General features: G+C 43.8%; 1 pseudogene; it reads left to right on the top strand.

The window, feature by feature from the left end:
• Positions 1–4735: 4735 nt before the first annotated feature.
• LOC126299869 (5S ribosomal RNA) lies at positions 4736–4853 on the top strand (annotated as a pseudogene).
• Positions 4854–9988: the final 5135 nt, after the last annotated feature.

Raw genomic sequence — 9988 nt, 5'->3', positions numbered from 1 at the left:
ATAGTAGAGAGATAGTATGATTGTGGTTCGATGAATCCTCTGCCAAGCACTTAAATGTGAATTGCAGAGTAGTCATGTAGATGTAGATGTAGATGTACCTCTTATCACTGATATACAGGTTAGCACACAATGATAAAGTCTGTTTGTAATGGCTTCATTTTTGGTACATTGTACATATGATGATGACAGAGAGATTATGTCTAAACCGGTCAGTGTGAAATAAAATAAACAATACCGAGCGATCTTGGTTGCAGAAGATTTTCCTATTTACCAATGACAGATCGCTCTCTACGAACAAATGCAAGTTAGCAACCTCATAGCTAGTGCGAGAGTAAGGGTGTATTGTACCTTAATCCGCACCATACTAGAATATGTCTGCCCTGTGTTTGGCTATGCCACTCAAACCCTCATTAGAAGGTTGAAAACCACCAGAACAGGGCTTTGGTAGAGTCCTGTACCTACACCTCAGGTTCCCGGCGGCTGACGTTCACGCCGCCGTGAACATCGGCAAACTTGACAAGACAACAAGCCGAAACCATCTTGTCAGAGACAGTCGCTGCGCCAACGAACTTAGAAACAGATCAGGCCACTAAAACTCAAAACTTGGACTGCTCAAAAGTCCGAAATCTTTATTCATCAATCATTAACAGGAAAACAGAATCACAGGTCATTGAGCGCTAGGTAATTAATTAGGTAGACAGGATTGCAGAGCATAAGCTTGTCTCTGACAGGCCGAAGGAAACGTGTCCCGGACAAAACCTTTCACGATCAATAGTCTCCCATGTAGCAGAGACAACCAGCTATGAGTCAGCAGCAGTGGGGTTACGGATGCCCTAGCAGGCTTGGCGCACTGAGGCTCGCCTGCATCGATCACGGGCCTATTAGTCCCGCTCTCAGGCTTGGTTTCCTCTATCTGTAACTGACGATATGCTTCCCCGAAGGGAAGGTTACTCCTAAAGGGTCACCGAATTTGCTCAGTTTCGCACGATTGTAGAACATACTTATACGTAACAAATTGTGCTCTAATAATATACTCGTTTCAAGGTTTAGCGAGACACTGAGCCTCAAATTTTACATGACCGTTGAATACCGTAAGTGTACCTCTTCCGTCTTCACTTTTCACTGCCACCTCGTTGTGGGTTTTTCAACATCCATTCTCTTTCCTGCCTGGTGAAGCATGGTCTGACGCGAGATTCTCTTTACACTCATTGTTTGTAGGCGATGTTTCCATAATGTTTTATTTTCTTCAATCTTTCCATTAATATTATAAATATCTGGTTGATACCTACTATGCTCATTTCTTATATGATCTTCCCTGGTTGCACCTCTAACTTTCCTCAGAAATGCAGCTCATCGTTTACTTTCATCGCATTTTTTTTTTAGCGATAAACGACACACTTCCACACATAAAAACATGTGTAACCATGGTTTCATAAAATTTTAGTTTAATTTCCTTCCGTATTTTGTTTTGGAGTGCTCTGTTGAATATTCCGTATACTGACCGATATTCGTTAATCTTACACTATTGGCCATCAAAATTGCTACACCACGAAGATGACGTGCTACAGACGCGAAATTTAACCGACAGGAAGAAGATGCTGTGATATGCAAATGATTAGCTTTTCAGAGCATTCACAGAAAGTTGGCGCTGGTTGCGACACCTACAACGTGCTGATATGAGGAATGTTTCCAACCGATTTCTCATACACAAATAGCAGTTGCCGGCGTTGGCTGGTGAAACGTTGTTGTGATGCCTCGTGTAAGGAGGAGAAATGCGTACCATCACGTTTCCGACTTTGATAAAGGTCGGATTGTAGCCTATCGCGAATCGGTGGGTTCAGGAGAGTAATACACAGCAGCCGTGCTGGATACCAACGGCCTCTAGTCGAGATGACAGGCATCTTATCCGCATGGTTGTAACGATCGGATCGTGCAGCCACGTCTCGATCCCTGAGTCAACAGATGGGGACGTTTGCAAGACAACACCATCTGCACGAATAGTTCGACGACGTTTGGAGTAGCATGGACTATCAGTTCGGAGACCATAGCTGCGATTACCCTTGACGCTGAATCACATACAGGAGGGCCTCCGATGGTGTACTCAACGACGAACCTGGGTGCACGAATGGCAAAACGTCATTTTTCCGGAGGTATCCAGGTTCTGTTTACAGCATCATTATGGTCGCACCCGTGTTTGGCGTCATCGCGGTGAACGCACATTGGAAGCGTGTATTCGTCATCGCCATACTGGCGTATCACCCGGTATGATGGTATGGGAGCCATTGGTTACACGTCTCGGTCACCTCTTGTTCGCATTGGCGGCACTTTGAACAGTGGACGTTACATTTCAGATGTGTTACGACCCGTGGCTCTACCCTTCATTCGATCCCTGCGAAACCCTACATTTCAGCAGGATAATGCACGCCCGCATGTTGCAGGTCCTGTACGGGCCTTTCTGGATACAGAAAATATTCGACTGCTGCCCTGGCCAACACATTCTGCAGATCTCTCACCAATTGAAAACGTCTGGTCAATGGTGGACGAGCAACTGGTTCGTCACAATACGCCAGTCACTACTCTTGATGAAGTGTGGTATCATGTTGAAGCTGCATGGGCAGCTGTATCTGTACACGCCATCCAAGCTCTCTTTGACTCAATGCCCAGGCATATCAAGACCGTTATTACGGCCAGAGGTGGTTGTTCTGGGTACTGATTTCTCAAGATCAGCCAGCCGGGGTGGCCGAGCGGTTCTAGGTGCTACAGTCTGGAACCACGCTACGGTCGCAGGTTCGAATCCTGCCTCAGGCATGGATGTGTGCGATGTCCTTAGGTTAGTTAGGTTTAAGTAGTTCTAAGTTCTAGGGGACTGATGACCTCAGAAGTTAAGTCCCATAGTGCTCAGAGCCATATGAACCATTTTTCTCAGGATCCATGCACCCAAAATGAGTGAAAATGTAATCACATGTCAGTTCTGGTACAATATATTTGTCCAATGAATACCCGTTTATCATCTGCATTTCTTCTTGGTGTAGCAATTTTAATGGCCAGTAGTGTATTTTCTATATCCGTATCATAGCTTATGTCACATCCTAAAAAATTAAAGCTAGGGGTCTGCCCAAGTTGGTATTATCTACTATTATTTTTGAGCGAGTGGGATACTTCCCACAATGAACCATGACTTAAGTTTTCTTTATTGACACACGGAAGTTTGGTTTCTTTTCCCTAATTGATATAGTTTATACACTGCTTTTTGGAGCTCATCGTCTTCCCATCATAATTCGTTATTATCATAATGTACACTGGGTGTGCGTGTTTACAATGAAATCATACTGGGCTACTTGGCCTGAATAATGTACCTGTATTCGCGATACACGGATGAATGTATCAATAAATAAATGTTCATTTCATCGCATTTTCTTATCATGCCTCGCCACGATTGTGTAACAATGATGAATGTGCTATTATCGTTCTGTTATGATGATTAGCTGAAGCCATAGAAGTGTTTGGTGGAATATAAGAAAAAAAGAAGATGACATGACACGAGAATAGTATGCAAGACGTCTAGTCTGACGCCTTAATAGTTTGTGCTCACGCCACTACTTGACTCCTTGCGCCCATAAAATTTTGAACCTCGAGAAGCGCATCGTACTATTATTATTATTATTTTACTGCAGTAGTATGCGTTGCCCTCCCTGTTGCTCGCAAGACCAGTGCCTCATCTCGCAAGTGATGAGGAAGAAGGGGCAAAAACTGTATAAACCCCGTTAAAAAACTGGGTTTATCTGGCTCCGGATAGTAGCGCTCTGTCATAAGACCTCTTGTCGGAGATGCGGTGAAGACCTCAACGGCACCTGCGACGGGGAAGGTGGAATTCGGTACGGCGGCGGTAGCGGAAGAGGCAAACCTGTAGCATACGTTCTCCAGAGGAACTTCTACAAAAGGCATCTGACTCCAAGTTAGGGGCGGTCTAATTTAAACAGTGTATGGCAACGGGAAACCACGACTGTCATTTCCCCAAGACAACCTCATAATGGCTTTACTCAGTCTTAAATTGGGGAAGGAGGGACGTTGAGAGGAGCCTCGGAATGCGCAAATCAGTTTAGACCATCCCTGTCGTTAAAATGATAGTAACACGGAACGTGGGAGGCCTCTTGCAGACAGAAAAACTTGCTATCGTGGAGGGAGAAATGGATCTTCATGATCTAGAGGTACTTGGACTCAGCGAGACACACTGGAACATTTATGATCACTTCGTGCCTTAAAAAAATACAGTCTATTTTTATGGATATGAGTAGAAGTAGCATCGCTATACTGATTTCTAAGAGTTCCAGTAATGCTGTTATGGGCTATGAGCCCATTTGTAATAGAATAATCTCCATTAAAAAGGAAGCTTCTCCTTGCAATATCAACATTATTCAGGTTTATTCTCAAACTGTAGCTTCATCGAACATAGAAACTGATTAATTCAATACGTTTCTAGAAAATACCACCAGAATGTTACATAAAAAGGGAATATTAGTCGTTCATGGTGATTGTAAAGGGAAGATAGGTGAGACTATGGACGACTAACACGTCAGATCTATGGTCGCACTTCATGGCTTGGGAGTGAGGAATGAATTTACGGAACAGTTTCTGAAATTTTGTGTGAGTATCAACTTGCCTGTCTATAATATCCTTTTCCAACATCATCCAAGACATCGCTACACATGAGTTTCTCCTGGGGAAAGAAATAGAAGCCAACGGCCTTGCCGCAGTGGTAACACCGGTTCCCGTCAGATCACCGAAGTTAAGCACTGTCGGGCTGGGCTAGCACTTGGATGGGTGACCATCCGGTCTGCGCAGCGCTGCTGGAAAGCGGGGTGCACTCAGCTCTTGTGAGGCAAACTGAGGAGCTACTTGATTGAGAAGTAGTAGCTCCGGTCTCGTAAACTTACATACGGTCGGGAGAGCGGTGTGCTGAACACATGCCCCTCCATATCCGTATCCAGTGACGCCTTCCAAGGCCTGTTCAGAAGGAGTTCTAGAGTTTAAAGGAATAGAAATCAGACTGATTACATTTTGATGGTGCAACCCTGACGTACTTCGGTCCTGAATTGCGAGACCTATCCTGGTGCAGACCCTTGCAGTGACCAGTACGCTGGCCATGAAGGACAAAAATAGCCTCTAAGAGTGTAGACAAAGAACATGACTCAAACTCTAGCAATTGACAGTGGAAGGAGTAGCGCCCCAAAATGGGACAAAATGAAGGAAAAATTCAATTCGTCTCTTCCTGAACAAGTTACTAAGGTCCCTCATGCGAAGAATTCCTGGATTTTGAACACTACTCTACTGCTAGTCGGAGAGCTAAGCACAATGAAGGAATATGAAGGGGCATTGAAATTTTTTTACGGAAAACTACAGCGCAGCTGCCTAACTGACAAGACACAGTATCTCACCAGTGTTTGTGATGAAACAGACGACCATCAAAGGCTAAATGAAACGCATGGTCTGTTCAAGAAGGCAGACAGTATTACCGAGAGTTCAAACAGCGCACGTGAGTCACAGAAGATGTAAATGGCGATATCAATAACGTTGGGTGGCAACAGTACTGTGAAATATTAAAATGCAAAGGAAAAAAAGATCGAGGAAGCTAACATTTGTATAGAATGAGACACGAAACATTATATTCTACTGAGTGAAATTGAAAATACCAACAAGCATTTGAAAAATAACAAATCTCCAGGTATATAGAGGGTGTGTAAAAGGGAGATGAACTTGCAGGCAATATTATAAAAATGGAATCGGACGTAGGTGAAGAGGAGATGGGAGACATGATACTGCGAGAAGAATTTAACAGAACACTGAAAAACTAAGTCGAAACAAGGTCCCGAGAGTAGACAACATTCCGTCAGATCTACTGATAACCTTGAGAGAGCCAGCCATGACAAAACTCTTCCATCTGGTGTGAAAGATATATGAGACAGGAAAAATACTCTTAGCCTTCAAGAAGAATGTAGTAATTTCCATTCTAAAGCAAACAGTTGCTGATCAAACTAGCAGTTTAGTAAGTCATGGTTGCAAAATACTAACACGAATTCTTTACAGAAGAATGGGAAAAAAACTAGTAGAACCCGACCTCTGGGAAGATCAGCTTGGATTACGAAGAAATGTAGGCACACGTGAGGCAATACTGACCCTACGACTTATCTTAGAAGATAGGTTAAGGAGAGGAAAACTTACGTTTGTAGTATCTCTAGACTTAGAAAAAGCTTTGACAATGTTTATTAGAATACTCTCTTTGAAATTCTGAAGGTAATGGGGGTAAAACACAAGGAGCGAAAGGTTACTTACAACTTCTACAGAAATGAGCCGGCAGTTATAAGAGTGTAGGGGCATGAAAAAGAAGAAGTGATTGAGGGGGAAGGGAGGCAGCGTTGTACCTTATCCCGGATGTTATTCAATCTGAACATAGAGCAATCAGTAAAGGAAAGCAGAGAAAAATTTGGAGACAGAATTAAAGTTTAAAGAGAAGAAATAAAAACTTTGAGGTTTACCGATTACATTGTAATTCTGTCAGAGACAGCAAAGGACTTGCACGAGCAGTTTAACGGAATGGACAGTGTCTTGAACATTAACAAAAGCAAAACAAGGATAACGGAAGGAGCCGAATTAAATCAGGCGATATTGAGGGAATTAGATTACAGAAAGAGATACTTAAAGAAGTGTATGAGTTTCGCTGTTTGGGCAGCAAAATAACTGACGACGGTCGAAGTAGAGAGGATATAAAGTGTAGGCTGGCAATGGCGAGAAAAGCGTTTCTGAAGAAAAGAAATTTATTAATATCGAATATAGATTTAAATGTCGGGAACTCTTTTCTGAAAATATTTGTATGTGATGTAGCCATGTATGTAAGTGAAACATGGACGAGAAACAATTTAGACAAGAAGACAATAGAAGCTTTTGAAATGTGCTGCTACAAAAAATGCTGAAGATTACCTGCGTAGATCACAAACTAAAGTGGAAGTACTGAATAGAATTGGGGAAAAAAGAAATTTGTTGCGCAACCTGACTGGCAGAAGGGATCGGTTGATAGCACACATTCTGAGACATCAAGCAATCACCAATTTAGTATTGGAGGGAAGTGTGGGGGGTAAAAATCGTAGAGGGAGAACAAGAGATGAATATGGTAAGCAGATTCAGAATGACGTAAGTTGCAGAAGTTAGTCGGAGATGTAGAGGCTTGCACAGGGTAGAGTAGCATGGAGAGCTGCATCAAACTAGTCTTCGGATAGAAAACCACAACAACTGGAAAATGTTGTGAGTTCTCTGACTCTTCCTTTATTTGTTTCCCAGATTATAAAAAGGCCTTTGATTGTCATCCGGGACAAGTTGTGGTATGTGCTCAATGGTTTGGGGTTCGAAAACATCTAGTACGATATCTACGGTATCATTATTAAAAGGTTTTCATAACATTCTTACTGATCCATAAAGGTGGATGATGAATACTCAGAGTTTAGCGCTGTGACAAATGGAGTCAGACAAGGTTTATACTATCACCCCAATTCTATAACATCTTTGCAAATAATGTCATCAGGAAAAAGGTATTGGTTGGCTGGGATGGTGGAATTTTATTTGGCATTACTTGACCCAGGAATTCTTCCATTGCAGAGGCAGGCGACCTTTCAGATATGACACAAATTTCAGTTATGGAAACGTCTCCATCACACGATTATTTATTAAATGTTACGCGATTTGAAGAACCATCGACAGACATAAGCTGTGGGGCAAAGAACAGAAATTATGAAAAATAAGTGACATACCAGTGTAATGCATGATCGTGAAAAAAGATATATGCCCGATTATTTCAGTACTTACATTTAAATCTAGTTTTAGATACAACAAACTGAGCACATGGACTGTATATAGTAATATAATTGTCATTTCATAAAGACTGCATATGGTACCACACATGTCAAATTCAGTAAACGCAAGTGTCAAACTGGCCGTAGCGTATTAATATGTCAAAAAACTAAACTGCACCGACAGATAGTGTAATCATAAACTAAAGACAATTCGCATCGACGAGTAAATATACTAGGACTACTTTTTCTGCAAAACGACGTAAGTATTTTTGTGAAAGAATATATTTTAAATTCGTCAATGGGTAAGAGTTAAATGACAATAAAATTTGCATCGAAATGTAGCAATGACACAGATAAACACTGAATGACAATAAAATGTTCATCGAAATATAACAGTAACACAGTAAAAACTACAATCCTGGAAATTGAAATAAAAACACCGTGAATTCATTGTCCCAGGAAGGGGAAACTTTATTGACACATTCCTGGGGTCAGATACATCACATGATCACACTGACAGAACCACAGGCACATAGACACAGGCAACAGAGCATGCACAATGTCAGCACTAGTACAGTGTATATCCACCTTTCGCAGCAATGCAGGCTGCTATTCTCCCATGGAGACGATCGTAGAGATGCTCGATGTAGTCCTGTGGAACGGCTTGCCATGCCATTTCCACCTGGCGCCTCAGTTGGACCAGCGTTCGTGCTGGACGTGCAGACCGCGTGAGACGACGCTTCATCCAGTCCCAAACATGCTCAATGGGGGACAGATCCAGAGATCTTGCTGGCCAGGGTAGTTGACTTACACCTTCTAAAGCACGTTGGGTGGCACGGGATACATACGGACGTGCATTGTCCTGTTGGAACAGCAAGTTCTCTTGCCGGTCTAGGAATGGTAGAACGATGGGTTCGATGACGGTTTGGATGGACCGTGCACTATTCAGTGTCCCCTCGACGATCACCAGAGGTGTACGGCCAGTGTAGGAGATCGCTCCCCACACCATGATGCCGGGTGTTGGCCCTGTGTGCCTCGGTCGTATGCAGTCCTGATTGTGGCGCTCACCTGCAGGGCGCCAAACACGCATACGACCATCATTGGCACCAAGGCAGAAGCGACTCTCATCGCTGAAGACGACACGTCTCCATTCATCCCTCCATTCACGCCTGTCGCGACACCACTGGAGGCAGGCTGCACGATGTTGGGGTGTGAGCGGAAGACGGCCTAACGGTGTGCGGGACCGTAGCCCAGCTTCATGGAGACGGTTGCGAATGGTCCTCGCCGATACCCCAGGAGCAACAGTGTCCCTAATTTGCTGGGAAGTGGCGGTGCGGTCCCCTACGGCACTGCGTAGGATCCTACGGTCTTGGCGTGCATCCGTGCGTCGCTGCGGTCTGGTCCGGTCCCAGGTCGACGGGTACGTGCACCTTCCGCCGACCACTGGCGACAACATCGATGTACTGTGGAGACCTCACGCCCCACGTGTTGTGCAATTCGGCGGTACGTCCACCCGGCCTCCCGCATGCCCACTATACGCCCTCGCTCAAAGTCCGTCAACTGCACTTACGGTTCACGTCCACGCTGTCGCGGCATGCTACCAGTGTTAAAGACTGCGATGGAGCTCCGTATGCCACGGCAAACTGGCTGACACTGACGGCGGCGGTGCACAAATGCTGCGCAGCTAGCGCCATTCGACGGCCAACACCGCGGTTCCTGGTGTGTCCGCTGTGCCATGCGTGTGATCATTGCTTGTACAGCCCTCTCGCAGTGTCCGGAGCAAGTATGGTGGGTCTGACACACCGGTGTCAATGTGTTCTTTTTTCCATTTCCAGGAGTGTATTTAACTACACGAGATTCGTATACATAGGATGTCAGTTATTTTGTATTTATTTACCACTGTTAAGACATATAAGGAATCAAATTGTGCATATCATTGGTAACGTTTTATATTTGCATTTTACATTTTTCCCAAGTGTTGAAAAGAAACACTGAAGCTGTTGCCAAACAGAGACCAGTAGGTAATTCTCTTATGTCATGTTACATGTAACACATTTTAGCGCATACGTTTTGTAGCTCCCTGTATTATTTAGTAATTGGTATAGCGACATACGTTATAACTGACATCCTTTGTATATGAATCTCAC

Source organism: Schistocerca gregaria, chromosome X (genome assembly GCF_023897955.1).
Source record: "Schistocerca gregaria isolate iqSchGreg1 chromosome X, iqSchGreg1.2, whole genome shotgun sequence".
Lineage (NCBI taxonomy): Eukaryota > Metazoa > Arthropoda > Insecta > Orthoptera > Acrididae > Schistocerca > Schistocerca gregaria.
The sequence above is the reverse complement of the archived record's forward strand: the minus strand, read 5'-3'. Positions and strand labels throughout refer to the sequence as shown.